The 18,721-nt window shown below is 41.3% G+C and overlaps 1 protein-coding gene across 1 annotated transcript in view; it reads right to left on the bottom strand.

The window, feature by feature from the left end:
• The window catches only part of KCNJ16 (potassium inwardly rectifying channel subfamily J member 16), a 43,018-nt gene extending 26,964 nt beyond the window's left edge, over positions 1-16,054 (bottom strand). The window contains exon 1 of the mRNA XM_034790553.1: positions 15,930-16,054. The gene's annotated coding sequence lies outside the window, so the exon portion shown is untranslated. The remainder of the gene's footprint in view (positions 1-15,929) is intronic.
• Positions 16,055-18,721: the final 2,667 nt, after the last annotated feature.

Below are 18,721 nucleotides of genomic sequence, written 5' to 3'. Positions count from 1 at the left end.
GCTCTTGGGGGCCTCTAAAAGCAGAGTCTTGTGACACACTGGGGAGTCAACAACAACCCCTCTCCCCAACACACACACACACCTCTTCTAGCAGAAATGAACTGATTTCTGTATATGGGTCCTCCACTGCCAGTCTCCTTTCTACTCACCTAAGAGAACCAATACATTGGTTGTCTAGAACCAGACATAAGCCAAACTTTGGGTCAGACTGATTCTTCAGCCTCCTGGTCATTTCAGCCCACTTTGCTCACAGTTTGTAACCTTCAGTTTCCTCTGGTGTGAGCTAAAAGCATCTCTATCGATCCGCCCTCCTAACTTAAGGACGCACGTTATCAATTATGCTTCACCTTAACTTTGTTCCTCATTCAGGAAGGACAAGCTGGATAAACCTCCTCAAACGGACAGACAGTAACATAGGAACATAGGATTTCCCAGCCTAGATCAGACCCAAATTACAGCTAGCCCAATGGCTTACTTCTGACACGGCTGACACCAGATGCTTCAGAGCAGGGTTCTCAACCTTTTTCTTTCTGAGCCCCTCCGCCCCCCAACATCCTATAAAAACTCCACGGCCTACCTGTGCCTCCTACAACTGTTTTTCTGCATATAAAAGGCAGGGCAACTGAACTCTGAACCAAAGCATTCCTGCTAGCTCTACACTTCCCAAAGGGAGTTGGGACCATGCTATATCATAGTCCTACCATACCAGCCAGAAACGCTGAGTTAGTGCAAAAGGAATCCTATGCAGTACAAAGCACTGCTTCCCTGCTGTGGCTTATTTTCCCACAGCACCTCTAGAGGCATTCTGGGTAATTCAACCAATATATGCCTCTGCGGACTTCCACAGCTGTGGAGAACATCGTCACTCAACCCATCATGGGCTAGGTCTTTACACAGCTACAACATAGCCCTAATGGGTGTGGAGACTAAATTGACCTCTCTACTCAGCAAAGTCCATCCAGGTCAGGGCTCAGATGCATTGACTTCCGCTCCTTGCACCACTGGACACTACTACTGTGTGTGCTATACTTCTCTGCATGTCACTGAAGTTTCCTCGGACTGTCACTGGTAATAATAACATCTGTTCTAAAACCCAACTAGTAATTTTTTACAAGGAAATCCTACATTCCTAAGTGCAACTGTTCTCAAGTGTGAGTCATCAAAAGAACTTAACAGCAGGTATCTTTCATACTGTAATATCTGTGTGCGTTATTAAGAAGACATTATGTGGTGTGAAACTTTAACAGTTTCCAGGATCTGGCCACAATCTTTATTTTCTGTCTCTTTTTTTCCTTTCCCTCCTGGCCACTGTAAAAACATTGCAGATGCTTTACATATCTCCTGAGGTCCCTTCCAACCCTGATCTTCTACGACATTCTATGATCTATAAACTCTGATCGTGAACTTTTGAAAATAGATGCTGTGCATATATTGTTGATTAAGGGCCAGATCCTTAGTTCTTTGAAATGATAGTAGCTTAACTGACTTCAATTTACATCCGATGAGGATCTGGCCCTACACATTTACATTACAATATACAGTGTGTGTTATGGGTAAGCAGCAGATCAGCAAAGCCGCAAACGATTAGACACTTTGGAAAAAAAGACTATTCTATTTAATGTCATCATTATGAACTAGAGTCTATATGAACTTACTGTGTCATGCATAAAATCAGTACAACACTAAATCTGACAGGCAATTCACAGCTCCATTTTTGACCAGATAAATAACTTTCATATACATCTGACTTTTTCTGCTTCTTCAAGGTTTTATTTCCATTCCTGTCATCATCTGCATTTTTTTCCTGTATTTTTTTCCACCAGAAACTGTTCTGAATTGTGGTCAGCGTCCCTACTTTAGATGCTAAGGGAGATAACACAAATGCTTGGAAATCTTTCTGGTGGAGAACAAGATAACTGAATTCAGACAGAACTGGTCACGACCAGCTCCAAGGTTAAGTGATAATGAATCACAGTTTAATGCACCCGTGCTTAGCAAGACGCTGGCATGAGAAAGTGTTCCAAAGGTTGTAAGATGTTAGCAGTCTCATGTTCTGCCATGATTTCTAATATAGATACAAAAGGCGAAAATATACTTACTTAATTGCAGGGTTGGATGCTCAGTCAACCCTGACACTACAGGATTTACATTTAGAGGGCCAGATCTTTACGTGGCTCCTTTGACTGCCCCTTGCCGATTGTACCAGCTGAAGATCTGGCTCAGAATTCTTTGAAAACAAAGTTGCTGTGGGATTTTGAAATCAATCCGTAAATGACACACTGAGGTATGAATTCTTATTTATACCTAAATGTTTCTCCTGTTTTCTAGTAAATTCAATGCAATCTAATAATTCACCCACAGGGTATAGATCATTCCAGCAGTGGAAAGGTTGCAAAGTCCTTCAAACCTTGGTTTGTTTTATTTATTTGTTTTTAATGCCCATGTCCAGTGATTTAGGGGCCTAATCCAAAGTCCTTTGAAGGAAAGAGTCCCTTTAATTTCAATGGGCTTTGGATTAGGCCCTAGGTACATGTACAAGAATTGCATTACAGCTGTGATTTTCAAAGGAACCCAGTAGTGTTAGATTTCCAATTCCCATTTATTTTCAATGGGATTTTCAATTATGCCTAGCTCCCTTAGGCTCCTTTGAAAATCCCAGCCTACATATACATACACAAATGCATATAGCCCTTTCTCTTTCTTTTGCTGTTCATTGTTTATATGTCTGAGCAGGCACCAGCCTGACCAGAGCAATCTAGTTGCAAGAAGAAAAAAAAAAGTTGGATCCCATCTTTTCCAGTGCAGGGATACGTTTTAGTCTTTACGAGCGTGTTGCCGGGAGACTGGAGCAGTGATGAATCATTGCCCCACCTCCATCCTCTCACTGCCACTTGTCTTAAAAATAACTGTTTCTTTAACATAAGGACATCTGTACACCTGAGTCTGCATTTGGGGATTGCCTGTAAACAGGCCACACCCACAAACACTTTCATTTTCCACCCATTCCAGGTGTCCTTTTCCCCTTACTTTTCATAAGCTGAGGGTGTATCATGGTTGTCAAGGGTGAAGAATTCGCTGTAGACAAGGATAGCAAGCCATGCTATCAAATGGATCATTGAGCCAGTCCTGCTCCTGTTGTCTTCAATGAGCACAGCTGCTAGTCATAAATCCTGTGGGAGCCTGATGAATCCCTCAGCCCTACCAGCAGGACAATCAGGTTACCGGGAAATCTAGAAGGCCAGTTTCCTCATTCACTGTTGCATAGGGAGACTACTTCAGTCCTGGACGTGAATAATTCACCAAGAAATCGGCCAGCCAGTGTGGAAATAATTTAATACCTAAGGGCGCAGTTCATTTAAAATTAACTGGATCTCTGGGGAAGGATGTGGATTATTGCAACTGAATAGAGCCCTTATTTATCAGATGGAAAAGGTTAATGTCATTTCCTTACTTTCTTACCCACATCACCATTTATGGAGAGCAGAAGGTGCAGACAGCATAAGAACATGTGCTTGATTGTTTAAATCACCAGAGCTGTTACTTTAATAAAAGAAAAAAAAGAAATTAACATTTCTCCTAGTTTCCCATGGGGGAATTATAGGCCTGGGAAAAAATAAAACACTGAAGGGAGGAAATGGGCTTGTGCAGCACCTGGACTTTGATTTGACATGTAAGAATATTGGGTTTTTTGCATTCACATCTACTGTTCTTATAAGGAGACCCAGGATTAGACTAGCCTAATGTTCTTAGTTCATATTTATAAAGAAAGAGTACATTAAAAACGGGCACGTTTGATTCCTTAATAAAAGTTTAAAGATATTGGAAGTAAGTTTTGCAAAGAAAGTAGTTGTAATCCACCTCCCTCCCTCCTGTAGTCTTAATAGCTATGAGCCTAAATATAAATATGAAAGTAATTCCGTTTTCAAATACACACTCTATGAATAGTGCCAGCAGAGGGTGTGGTTTCTACGGAACACTTCACTTCTTGACTCCTTTTCCTGTTTACATGGTGTCTGAGGTGCTCACAGTCCTTCCCCATTCCTTCTTGTCCATGGCATGAGTTTGTAGGTCTTGGAGTTCTAGTCCTTTTCTCATCCAACTTATCTTGACAGACTCTTTCCATCATATCCTCAGTCTTTCACGTTCTTTCTTGCTGTCTTCTTCCTCCCATACGTCCTTTGCTGGTCATTCTTCTCCTATTCTTATCACATGCCCAGCTCACCTCAAACCTACGCTCTTCAGCCTACCTATCACTCAAAGTCCAAACTTCATCTTCCACCTCATTTCTTCCATGTGCACTCTGTCTACCATCTGTTTGGCTGCCATTCTCCTCATTATATTGTTTTCTACTACGTGTATCTTCTTTTCTTCCATCTCCCTAAAACCCACTCTTTCCAAAGCATAGAGCAGGCCAGGACAAACACACACAGCAAGCACCCTTCTCCTTTCAGTTTGTTACTTAATTATTGGTCCCACAATACTCCTGCTGCCATTTCACTGCCACCCCTGCATATTTGGTTCTTCTTTGCAGTTCTCCAGCTCTCTCTCAGATGGCACAAAGTGTACTTCCCCAGTGCACAAATGCTTTCTTCTGATTTAACTTTTCTCATGGCACTTTAATCTCTTAGAATATGTGTTAACTGCTTATGCTAAGTAATCTGGTCCACCTTGTATTTAGCTGTGACACTCTGAGTTCCTTCCCCAGACCTGAAGAAGAGCTCTCTTTAGTTCAAAAGCTTGTCTCTTCCACCAACAGAGGTTCGTCCAATAAAAGATATTACCGCCCGCACCTTGTTCCTCTGTACGCACTTTTGAGTGTCTCCTTATCATGATATGCTTCCTCAACCCCTTTGAATAATTCTTTCATTCTTTTTAACGTCTCTTGTACATCAGACTTCCACCACCAGCTTGTTCTCCAAGAGCACCCCATGTTACCGCTCAGGGCTGGGCCGTGGGCAGCTGACATGTGTCAGTTACCAAGTTGCAGTCAGGCGCTAAATAGTGGAGTCAGGGATGAATCGGGATCAGGAGCTGGGGTCTAGGGTTTGCAGCAAGACAAGGTTTGGAGTGCAAGCAAGCAGTTGGTCTGCATCATTGCTCAGACAGCTCCTTGTGAAAGCTTCCTGAGTTATATAACAGCACAGCCCAATCAGTGGGCTGTGGCACAGATCGCCACTAAAGCCCTGCTGGACGATACTTCCTGCAGTGCCTAGCTTCACAGGGACCCCCAGCAGGACCCTGGCTTGAGCTTCTGGTGGTGATGTAGAATTATCAGAAGCCTACCACCCTTGTAGTCCGAGGCCCTCATCCTGCAGGTTCTTACATTTGACCCACCACATGCTATTTCCACTGCCTTAATGAACCTTTCTATGGACTGGGACTGGGGTGAGCTGGGTTCAAACATTGGCTGAACCACAGTGGGACCATGAGCAAGCCCCCATTCTCTATTCCCCTGCTGCAAAATAGGAATAATAATGTAAAACTCTATCTCTAAGGCATTTTGTGAGGATAAAATTAATTAATCTTTCTGAGGTGCTCCTATATTTCTGTAATGGAGATACTTAAATCCAAGTCTGATTGAAATCAGTAGAAAGACACCTAATGATTTATATGAGATATAGGTTGACCCCTTATTCATTTTACATAGCTTACCAAACAGCCATCTGATGTTAAGAGAGATTAACTATTAATACCTAAGAAGTTGAACAATAACTGCTTTAAAATATCTGCTTTAAAAAAACCCAGCATCTCTGTTATACTTGAGTAAATTAATGTATGTATCTAAATATGGACGACCACTTTGTGACTACTGAGTTGGCTTCATTGAGGGGCTAAAGAAATGTGTCCTAGCGGAATGAATTTACTCTTATTCTTTCTTGCCCGCAAAGCAACAGCTTTCTCAAACAATCAAGCAGCTAGATAGTACGACCAAAATCTCTCATGTAAAGCAGACCTTGACTCCTTTTTATAAATACTCTCTAGACATAAAGCCACTCATCAATTAAATGTTACTCTCCTGGGCTGGGACATTATATATGTTCATTGAAATGGAATCCCTTTCCATTCACTTTGCTAACGCAGTATTCATGTGCATTAGCCTTGAAAAGACAATAGGATTGTTTGAATAAATTCAGCCATTGAAGATTTGGGTTTATTCTAGTAGATTGAAACTGGGACCCGCCTCCCCACTTCCTGTACTTCTATATTTTATACCCTGTATCCCTCTATCAGCAGACGCAGGTCAGTCTGGCTTTAGCACCTGCTCAGGATCAGTAAATTAGAAACATGTAATTGTTGGGAAGAGAATTCAAATGTGATATCTGATAAACAGACAGAAGCCAGCCCTGACAAACCCCGTAGCCAACTCCTGGGGTTCCAGGAGGCATCAGTTCTCAGGGAGACATGAGGGAGATTTTCTCCAATGTGCCTAAGGGAGCTAACTTGACTTTCCCTGGGAGCTGTGCTCTGACATCTCCCCTGGTGTCTCCCAGAGCTCACCAGTGCACAGAGGGGACTGCAGCCTCTTCCACACTTCTTCAAGGACTTCATGTATGTTCCTTCTGCATCCAGCCAACTCCACTAACCAGAGAGTACTTGGGCAGGGCCATGCTCTCCCCCTGCCCTCACACACACCTTTTGGGTGATCCGTGCTGCTGGCGATGCTAGTCAGCAGGAGCCATTAAACTCAGGAAGACCAATGCCTTCTCTTCCCGTATTCCCACACCAGGATCAGCCACAATCTAGCTCCTTATATGAGATTATTATTTTGCATGGCTGAACATTCATCATAACAGCATGGTGCAATTCTTCAGCACCTTTCACTCCAAAGCTTGGTTACAAACTAAAATATAAACCATAAATGGAATTCACTTTATCTGCTGCCTCTTTGGTGGAATGCAGCAGTTGTTTACCCTATCCGATATCACCCTGCACCAGTTTAGGATACAAAGTTAGGGTGCTAATTAGATTGTAAACAATCTGGGGTGGGGACCATGTCATTGCTACATGTTAGTACAGTAGTGCCCCAATCCAGGACTGGTGCCCTTAAGCACTACTATAATATACATAATCAATAATAATGAACACGACAATAAATTAACCTGAGTGACAGGAACTGATGTCAGCAGAATGCAGTTACCCAAAATGGCCTTTGGATTGGGGAGACTGTTTTAACAACTTTTCTTTTAGACAAAATTGCCTGGCAGCTTTATTGACCACATGTGCTCAGGATATCAGTTTTGCATGTCATCTGAGAGATAGAGCTGAATGTCAGGCTGGGTACTAATAGAGATGTATTCTGTTTTCATCCTCTGGCATCGTTTAATAGGCTGAATAGTCATTATGGTTTAACAAGCACAAAGTTCAGTTACTCTTATACTGGGCCTCATTAAGATAAAGAGAGGGACCTAAGTGTTGTGTTTGAGTGGGCGCTATCCATTCAGCACCACAAAAGCCCTGCATGAGCAAAGACAAATAAAGCACAGGATTGTTCAGAAAATGTAGGTCTCCTTTCAGCCTGAAACAGTTTGACCTTGAAGATGAAACAACAATCTGATCACAAGGAAATTCTGCAAGCGTCTCATCCTAGTTAATGTCACTGATTGTTCGTTTTAAAACACACCTGCTTTAGCCTTAATCTTAAACATACAAGCAAAGTCCATTTTGTTAGGCTGTTTATTGCTTTGTGTTGTTCCTTCATAGTAATCAGGGGTATCTCATTCTTCTAAATCTGAGAAGAAGAAAAAAAACTTTTTCCAGATATGTTTCATATGATTTTGTACTTAAAAACAAATATGCTGGGGGGCTTTTGATCTTCAATTAAACATCTTTAATCCTGGCAGCAAATGCAACTTGCTACAGAAATAAAATGGGGAAAATGTCCCAAACTATAATTTTTTTCCAGGGGCATGACCCAACTAGCCACTTCTTTTGTTACTTGTAAAAGAGTCTGTGCAAAATAAAATACAATATTTTGCTTTCTCTTCATCCTGCTAATATTAGTTAAGAAATTATAAAAATGTTGATTATGTTTTCTCCCCTTTATCTAATGGGATTCACTGCAGACAGTAATAACTAAGTAGAACAAACTGTGTAATTTGGGACCCAATCCTGCATTTTGGGCAAAACTCCCATTGAAGTACATCAGGATTGGCACCTTAATTTCTTCTTGGTATGTAGATAACAGGAAACATCTGAAGCTCCTTTGAATGTTAGGGGTCCATTTTCCAGCTGAGTATCCAGTCAGCTGACGTTTCCATAGGTGCAATTTTTTTGTGACAGCAAATAATTAGTTGAGCCCGCTTTTTCGTGCCCACAGTACATTACAGTAAGAAATATTAGAAGTTGCATATTAAGCTGTCTGTCTGTGCCCACAAAAAATACGAGTATTATTATTTTCAGGAGCAACATTTATTCTGCAAAAATGGAAGCCAGCTAAAGCCCAGTTGAAAATTAAGACCTAGATATAATCCCCATTTTCTCTAAAGCTATTATTAATTAGAATACACCGCTACCTCGATATAACGCTGTCCTCGGGAGCCAAAAATTCTTACTGTGTTATAGGTGAAACCACGTTATATCGAACTTGATTTGATCCGCCGGAGCACGCAGCCCTGCCCCCGCCACCCCGAAGCACTGCTTTACCGCGTTATATCCAAATTTGTGTTATATCAGGTGGCGTTATATCGGGGTAGAGGTGTATATTTACATGTGGCCAGAAGGAACACCCTGTATGAAAAGCATGAAAAGGAATATAGTCTCTTATTTTAAGAAAGAATCCTAAATTCTAATGGAGAAGTTTATTTAAAGGACTGGATTTCTCTTTCTCCAATAGAGTACCTATTTTTAATCTGTGTCTTTGTGTTTGACACAGTGCAGTATTATGCAGAGCAGAGTAAGGTATTTTTTACATATATATCATCTCTATTTTAAAAAGGTGGTTCTCTGAGCTTATCAAAGGGGACAAAAATTTTCCAGTCATACACACACACCTCTCTACAGGTTAAACATGATAGATAAAAACTGGTCATGGAAAATAGCCTGAGCTCCCTAAGGATAACGGAGCATAATTTTGGAGATCAAGATCATGTGATTCTGGAAAGCCATTATCATGCATCCTTGTGCCAGAGTTTTGTACTCTGTAGATTAGAATGGCTTTCAAAAAGCTTATGATTTAATCTTATCTGCAGTTTGCTGCATTGTGTGTTATATTCTGAAACATAAAGTAAATAAGAATAATATAATGCTTTGTTTTCTTAGTGTTGGAAACTGATTTGGGTTATCAAATGAAGTCTCATAAAAATGTATAGTGCCTCCTAATAAGTACCTGCTACTTATGTTCAAAATATAAATACTATCTCTGTGAACAGGTGTTATCAAGCCAGGCCTGTGTGCTTAGCAAGGATCATTATTAAAAGGTAAATATATATAATTCAGAAGACTAGATTGCAGAATACAGTTGAGTTGGCCTGCTCTAATCTGTGTTTAATTTTCCTATTTTCCATTGCCCCAGAGCTTTCGTAGATTTTCCAGGCTCTGACTGGTATGAAATGATTTGATAAACTTCCCTATCTGATATCTCAAGTGACCAGTTCCTCTCAAGAAGACCAAAAGCTGATCCAACTCCCGTGGCACAATGAGAGTTGAATCGGTTGCCAACAGAGGGGAGAATTAGCCAGGTCGTCTTTTCACTGACTCCAATGAGTGCCCTTTGTTCCTTCTCCTGTCATATCCTTGGGAGAATTTACAGAATTAATACAATGGACACCAAAGATATGTCAACTTAAATGAATGGCTTATGTATTATTGTGGGTCAGAGTTATAGGTAACCTCTTGAGGGGAGGGCGACATGACAGATGTAAAACCTGGGAGTTCAAAGGACTATATTTTGCTCACCTTAACCCAATGTGCGGGGAACAAAAGGCCACCTTAGAGATGTGGAGATCAATACTCCTTCCTCTCCCCCCAGAGAAGCTAAAGTTAGCCCACCAAGGTCTCTGGGTCTTGACCTCTGGGCAGAGAAAGGAATTTGGCTATTGGGAGGTTTGAATAATCTCTCTTGCCCAAACCCGCTGCTGTTAAAAGTAGTGCATGGTTGAAATCTGCTTTATAGGGAACCAGCCCTACCTTATTTCTCCCTTTGGTCCAGAAAAATGCTGCATGTGATGGAGAACCTCAACCCATCACTGATGCAGCCAACCCCTTGAAGGATGCAGGGACACCACACACACTCCCTAGAAACCAGATGGGAGTGGGAGGACCAGGTCTCAAGTTCTCAGCCAAAGGTTTTGGGGTACCAGGCATAAGAGAGGGCATGTGAGAGCTCTGTCCCATAGGTTCCACAGACAGACTACTCTGTATGGATTTTTGAAGGCTGTAGAATGCTACCAGAATGTTTATTATCTGAATACTTGAAATGTGAAATTATGAAAGATCATGGCAGAAATGCCATCCAGGGAACAAATCTTTCCAAGAAATAAGTCAATGGGTTATGATGCCGGTCAATCACCCTAGTTACACCCACTTCTTTAGGAGGGAGGTGGGAAAGATTTGACAATTTCCTGCCATATCCTCGGGAGACCCTCTTGAATTAAGTATTTTGGGGCTCTGTTACATTAAATGAATGCAAAAAAAAAAAAAAACAGGAATACTTGTGGCACCTTAGAGACTAACAAATTTATTAGAGCATAAGCTTTCGTGGACTACAGCCCACTTCTTCGGATGCAAAGTGAAGTGGGCTGTAGTCCACAAAAGCTTATGCTCTAATAAATTTGTTAGTCTCTAAGGTGCCACAAGTACTCCTGTTTTTTTTTTTTTTTTTTTTGCTGATACAGACTAACACGGCTGCTACTCTGAACCCTCAGGTCTCACATCTGTCTCATCTCCCTCCTTGAAAGGTTACATACAATTCAGGACAACAATACTACATAAACCATTCATTTAATGACAGGTTTCAAAGGACTTTTTTGAACAATGTGCCAGACAAGAATGGACCTTGGGAACAAAAAGTGTTAAGTGGCTTTCTTGGGGAAGATCTAGGGGGAGGTAAATGAAAATTCCCCACCTCCAGTTATGCAAAAAAACAGCCTTTTGAAACTACGCCCTGTGGAGAGAGCCATTGTCTGCTAATCAGTTGTTATATGAGGCCAAGATCAAAGGCCCAAGCTGCATAGAGGAAAGACTGAACTATTCATGGTTGTTCTGATTCTGAATCTGACACAGTTATGAACTGGTAACCACAGGGAAAACTCAGTTGTGGGTTATGAATGATTGATAGCTACCAAGCCCCAAGGTTGGAGTGGAATGACTCCTGGCAAGCTTTTTAGCATGTGTGTAGGTCCTTTTGCTCTTTGTTTTCTCCTAATGCTTTCATCTTAAGAATGAGAGTGCTTTCAGCCGGAACATTCTGATGAACAATGAAAACATTTTGCAAAATCGTTAGTGCAATAGTTTTTGAACTCAGCTCTACGGAGTCACAGCCCAGTGACTTCACTACATGATCATTCTTCCCACGGTCTCTAGCAAAATGTACCAGCAAGAAGTGCTCATCCACCCCTTATATGTAATAAAAGTAAAACAGCTCTGGAAAATGCAGGGCCACATATGGTCCCAGGAATAATGATTAAGATGAAAAATCCCCATTGACCAGAACAAAGCAGCACTGAGGATGCCGTATGCCAACTCTTTATGCCCCTAATAAATCTGCATTTGATCATGTGCTATAAGTCCTTAAGCATATTGTAGAAACTGGATAAATCCGCTTTTGGAATTTACTAGCTTTAAAAAAAAATGAAAGAATATCGTTCTATTTATTTTAACATCAATAGATTTCCTGTAAAAGAAACCCTGACATTTTGAGGTGGTATTATTTTATTTTACTATTTCACCACTGCAAAATGCTATTATCCAATGGAATCATGGGCTGCAGAGCATGTGAGATGTGACACACATGGAAAGGAGGAGTTGTTTAATTTTTTCCTCCTATTAGTCAAGTGAATGCCAATGAGCCATGATGAATTAATGGTGCTGGAGAATGTCACCCTCGATGCTTGTGGTTTATGTTGCTGCTGGATATAAGCACACAGTGTTAAAAAGACCACATGTTAAGGGAGCTATTAACCAGGATGGGCAGGGAGGATGTCCCTAGCCTCTGTTTGCCAGAAGCTGGGAATGGGCGACAGGGGATGGATCACTTGATGATTCCCTGTTCTGTTCATTCCCTCTGGGGCACCTGGCACTGGCCATTGTCTGAAGACAGGATACTGGTCTACATGGATCTTTGGTCTGACCCAGTATGGCCTCTCTTACTGTCTATACTCTGGCTCCCACTGGTAAAGCTGAGCTGGGGCTGGCACCAGCGGGAATGCTTTTCTAAAATTCCCTAATGTACACATGGCCTACAAGCACAAAGAGTTAATTGTTACCCACAGACCTAGTACAGTCCAGGCGGCAGCAGTGCAAAATTCCCCACAATGCCCTTCTGCTGTCTCTCCACTGACCCAGAGAAATGACACGCTTAAAAGGGTCAGGATGGAAATTCAAGTTCTGAATAACCCATCTGTTCCGAGGCATTCTGCTGAGCCTTCCAGTCAGCAAATCATGTGAGCGTGGGCTACATCCCATTGTTTGTGTGTATTTTAGTAGCCAGGCCTCCCTGCTTAACGTTCAGCACATGCTCAAGGGCTTTGTTGAATTGCCAGATTGCACAACATCACCAGGAAATAGACTGAACTCCACTGACTCATCTCAAATATCAAGCACCTGACGAATAATAAGGCACTTTAGCCTGTACAGCCCTAGGGTCTATTTGAATAGATGGAAGGTTCCTTATCCTTTTGCCAAGCCTCACACTCGTCCAGAGAACCTGTTTTGATTTTGTAACCTCTCGGAGGATTGCAACATCTGACTTCAGCTACTTTACAACAGGTGCCATTTTGTTGGTCATAACTCTGCAATTGCCTTTACACTTATTTCGTGAACAGACTAGGAACAAGCTAAACCCATGATAAAACCACGAGCTTCTTGAAAATTAATGTCATTCCACATTTACTTGTCTCCTTCTTATGGGCCAGATTCTGACTTCTGACAGATAATGCTTACTACCCCGAAGTACTCCCGCTCATTTCAATGCTATTCAGTGTAGGAGTCTCAGAATCCTGCCCTATGTGGCATTGTTAGGAATTAGTTCAACATCTGTTATTCACCATAGCAACTGCACATTACCCTCTCCCCAGGATCATGACAATTCTTACTGCTAACTACACTACAAGCACTGATCAGAACAGGGACTGGCATGAAATCCCATTCCCCACTGCTTAGGCTACATTCCTTTGCATCGATCAGGGCAATTTTCTGTCCAGCCCGAACTAGACCTTGGACTTTGTCGCAATTGTACTTTCCATCTTGCAAGCACAGAAAAACAGGTCAGTGCACGTAGAATGGCTGAGGGTGAATGAGACCAGTGTGATTTTTCTCTCCCGCCCCCACAAATGGTAACATTTTTAATGTTTACAGGAGCGAGATTATGCATAAATAGCTCCTAAACCGTAATTTATAATTTGCCTCCAAGGCATGTGAAGATGGTGAAACTTTATGGATCCTGGTGCTTATTGCAATGTGTCACGCTTTTACATTATATAATGCGTTTGTGAACCTTTCCTTACCATGTTCTCAAAGCTACTAGAAATTATTATTCATTATTTATATATTTCCATTACTGTAGCACTGTGGAGTCCCAGTCATGGACTAGGACTCCATTGTGCTAGATATTGTACAAACAGAACAAAAGGACTGTCTCTGCCCCCTGGTTTTGATTCCTAGGAATGTAGAAACTTAGGGTCAGACCAATAATCTAACTCTTCTCTGTGTGTGCACAGGGCTTAGCAAGTTGCGGGTGCTGCTGTCATATCAATAAATCATAATAATAATCTTCCCACCAGCAGAGCCCAGTAGCTTAAGAAAAAGGTAATTCCATAATACAGCCCATATCTGAGTGTGCAATGTTAAACATGGCGAGAGGGAGGAGCGGAGATTCCGTCCTCACCCCTATTTGAAGACTATGTAAATCAGGAATGAGAGACTGTCTAATGGTAAGAATTAGAGGCTGAGTTCTGGTCTCAACTTGCCCCTGACTGGCTGTGTGAATTTGTCCCAGTCATTTGACGTTGCCCCTATGCCTCAGTTTCCCCATCCATAAAATCCATTACTTATCCCATTCAACCAATAGTACTACTCATGGAGTCAGAGTGGAAGAATCTGGTTCTTCATCAATTAATTAATGTTTGCAAACAACTTTATGGTAATAGTATTATTATAAATAATGCACCAGATCTTATCTAATATTTACAATAGATTCTAGAGACAATTGAATAGACAATGCCTCCATTACACCTTTAATTTCTTTTAAAATTGCCTTCCTTTAAAACTAAACAAAACTAAATTCCAGCCCTTTAGTTATTACCTGAATTTTCTTTGTGCACTTAATTTTGGCAAAGATCCCTCTGAACCCTTCCCCACTTAAAACCCCATCAACAAGCATAAAGGCAGAGCTCAGCGGGTGAGCCCTCTTAGCCAGGCACTCACTCTGAGCTGCTTTATGCCATACATACAGGCAATACAAAGCAAATGCCTGTACTGTGCCAAAAACCAAGCTCATTTCTGTATCAGGTTACAATGGCATTCTAGCCCTTTGTGTTTGAGCAGATGAATCAACAGCTGGCTTCCCTCACAAAGAACCTTCTTCCCACACCTACAACTACACAGAAGGGAATAAAACGCAAGGACACAGTCATTTGGAAGGAGTAGAATAATTAGGCTATCCTGAGCTTTTCAAAGGGGCTGATGAAAACCTTAGACCTTAATACAACAGAAATAATAAGGCCATCTCTATGAATGGGGAGATCTGTTAAGACAGTAGTGAAAACGACAGGGAGAGGAAGATATAGGGTATCCAGTCTGGTGGACAGGGAAATTGAGGCAGGAGAAATCTGCAAGATGAGACCACTGTGATCATCGAGTCTGCTCTTTAAAGAGCTCATTGTCACTACTCACTTTAAATCCCAATATGATATAAATTGAATTAGTATGAAAACAGTTTGGTCTATCCAGTGACCTGCTTTAAAAAACATGTAAGCAGCCACAGGACTTTCAGTGTTATGCTACCACAAAGAGGGCTGGGTGGGAAGTGGTTTTCCCATTCCATGAGAATTTTTGACCTTTTGAAATTGTTCCCAGTCCAAATTCTGATGAAAAGTTTAAATCTTGAAAATTTTCATGAACCAAAGGGGGGGCGAGGGGAAATAGTTCAGAAGAATCAGTATCTTTTGTTTCAATAATTTTGAAATGCTTCAGTTCCATTTCAAACCTTTTCTTTTAAAACTTCCTAGTGTAAATTTACTAAAATTCTGAAAGAAAAAGTCATTTCAACTAAAATAATAATAATAATTGTTTTGAAAAGTTTTAATATCATCAAAACATCCCGTTTGACATTTTCGAACCAGAAAGTTCCGATCGTTTGAGTTAGGTGTTTTGCGATTCAGTTTTGGTGTCAACGAATCAGCATTTTCAGAAAAAAAAATTGTCAGAAAATTCCCAGCTCTAACCACACAATCTCACTGACAAAAATTCACAACTCTGAGCAGCATTTCTTGCTGTCACTTTTGCTTTGCAAGGGAGATCTTTCTAACAACATCATAGCATGACATTAAGGTATATGAACCAACTTGCCCAAAAGGTAGAAAATACCATCAGAGCAACATAACATTTTCCTTCATTCTGAAACCCTAGTTGGATGTTCTCCCATTTCTACCTGACACAATATTGATATTGTTTTCTACATGCTTGCTGTCCCGCTAGAAAAAGCCAACATGGAAACTTGAAGCGTCTCTCCAATGTATAGGTATGATAGGAATATAAAACATAAAGCCCCTTACCTTTGTTCATTCTTCCATAAGCAAGTTATATCAAGTGCCCCTTTGGTATCTGCCTGCCTGCGGTTGTGCAACTGTAAAGAAAAAAACCCATGCTGGGTTAATAAAGAAAGGCACAAGCCATAAACTCCAAAGAGTCAAGTTAAACATTTACCCCAGTTTGCTCCTACACTCTAACCCTGAGGATCTACTTAGTTAGCCGCTGGCATCTTGAGAAACAGGTGACAGCCACTCAGCAACATGCCTGGTTACTTCCCTGTCTGCTATTCAAACACGGGCTGCAGAATGCTAAGGTCATTGAAGCACAACAGGCTAAGATTTCCTGTGTAAGAAATACCATTCACAATAGAAGTGATATTTCAAATGTTTACAGGCAGGGTTGGTTGGCAAACACCTGCTGAAATGTTACTATAGGGCTAAGGCACTTAAAGTTCCTATGTTGTCTTTTTTACAGAGTCTTTTGTTCCTAGGGTAAGGTGGAATTTCAAATGTGTACAAGAATGTGTACTAACTTTCTCTCAGACGGGCGGGTTACATATTACATGGTGTTACATGTGGATCGGTACAAGTTAGACCTCTGAGTTTGAAAGCCCTGGCTGGGATGATTTAGCTGGGAATTGGTCCTGCTTTGAGCAGGGGGTTGGACTAGATGACCTCTTGAGGTCCCTTCCAACTCTGATATTCTATGATTCTATGAAAACTGTGGTCTCAGTCCCTTCATTACAAGACCCAGCCCATGTTCTAAATGAATAGCACCCCAGAGGCAGCTGGAGCAGTAGGAAAGTAACTTGGAGGCAGCCCAAAACAATACCCCAGAAGCAATAAGAGTCAATACAGTTGCAGGCATTGCTTCCCTCTTCTCTAGTTCTCAGGGCCAGATTTACAAAAGTATTGAGTTACCTAAAGATGCAGATAGACACCTAGTGGGATTTTCAAAAGGTCCTAGGCAGGTTAAGTGCCTACTTTCCATTGAAAGTCCCTTATGATTTTTCCTAAAGAGTTAGCATGGGCAGCAGGAGCTCCCAGAGCTGAGAGTCCAGGACAATTCTCTATGTGTTTTTGGAGTGCTCTGAAAAACTTGGCGGATTTATGAAAAACTCCCTCCTACCCCTTCCTCCTAGGCACTGCAGACGAGTATCCAAAGAATATCACAGCTTGTTTGAGGTCTCATGTACATAAATGGTTGCTTGGGCTGTGTCTCCTCACACTAACAAAAGGGATTCATGGAACTAGTGACAGATGCTAACCTGACCAATGTTCAGAATACAGAAAAACAGACTGTTTTTCCTTCTGATAAAAATTCTGGGCTCCAGCATTGCACACTAGCAGATCGGGCACTGTACTAGGACTCCGTAGACCTGAATTCTATTCCCAACTTTTACCATTGATCTGATCTTTCTTCTCTCACTGTATCTTTGTTGTCTATTTAGACCGTAAACTCTTTGAGGCAAGGATTGTCTCTCACTATGTGTTTATACATCACCTAACACAACTGTGCCCCAATCTCAGGTGGAGCCTATGGGGTATTCAACAATAGAAAATAGTAATAATAATTGTACTTGTGAATAAAGTTTGGGGAAAAAGTCCTAAGTTTCTCTATTCCATTTCCCCCCCCCCCACACACACACACACACAATCTACAAATATTATTTCTTTTGCCAGTGGAAATCTAATCCTACCTTGGTTAGCATAACAAAGAGAACAGGAAGGACAGGGAAGGAATATTTCATTCCTGGGACGACTTTGATTTTTTTCTTCTTCTCTATCAGGTAATTTTAAACTCTAGATGTTTCCAGTTAGTCTATGCATAGTCTTGTTTTGTCTACTGTAGTCAAGTGTTATTTAACTTCCTTCTCACTGATGAAAAACTTGACTACGCTTAGACTTTGCCATTGTGTAAGGTGGAACCTGAGAACTTTAGGAGTCCTATAGGGAATACAGCTGAAACACAGGGGCCTCTCCAGTGGAAAACCAGTCCTTGCTTTGCTTTAACAAAGATGAGATCCAGTTGTATTCTGCATAATGCTAAACTAATACTTTAATCAACTTTTATTGCCGCTGCCACTTTTTATCACTTAGCGTTAGTGCCTTGTTTCAGCTTTCCAACATATGGAGGAGATTTTTTTTCCATTATACAATTTGATTTATATGCATCTAAAACATACTAGGCTCAAAACAAATTAATGTCTGTTTAATATTTGGGGCTCTAAAGGAATGCGTTGGCCCTTATTTCAGGCCCTCATGGAACGTAAGACTCTGTCTCATGTGGGCAGGCTTTTGACATTAAAACAAGTAATAATTAAAATATGCATGGCCTACAAAAGCTTTAATTACTGCGTATTGCCGGGTGCTTCTCACTGGCAACATCATGCCTGTAGGAAAGATGAGTTTGCACCACTACAAAGCTTGAGCTGACAACACATGCAAGATAAAAAGGAAAACAAAATCATCTTGAAGTAGGGAAAACAGAATCCCGTTCTCCTGCAGACGAATGGCCCCATTTCACTAACTGGAGCTTCAGCAGCATTTATATAACACACTTCTTGGAAATGAAGCAAGATGGATACTTGTGCTATTGGCCATTTGTCTGATCTCCTTCACCCCTCTCCAACTGCCAATTGCTATCTGGCCTGTGCCTTACTCTCCTTGACCTTTATGCCCCTTTCAGCTTTCCCTCCCTCCTCGGCCCCTTCTTTTTCAATCCATCACCTCCCTTTCATTCCCCTCTCTCTTCTCTTTCCAGCCTAGCATGTCCTTAAGGAGAAATCCTATCCAATTGAATGGGGATGAACCAG

The sequence above is a fragment of the Trachemys scripta genome, chromosome 14 (assembly GCF_013100865.1).
Source record: "Trachemys scripta elegans isolate TJP31775 chromosome 14, CAS_Tse_1.0, whole genome shotgun sequence".
In the NCBI taxonomy this organism is placed as follows: Eukaryota; Metazoa; Chordata; order Testudines; family Emydidae; genus Trachemys; species Trachemys scripta.
The sequence above is the reverse complement of the archived record's forward strand: the minus strand, read 5'-3'. Positions and strand labels throughout refer to the sequence as shown.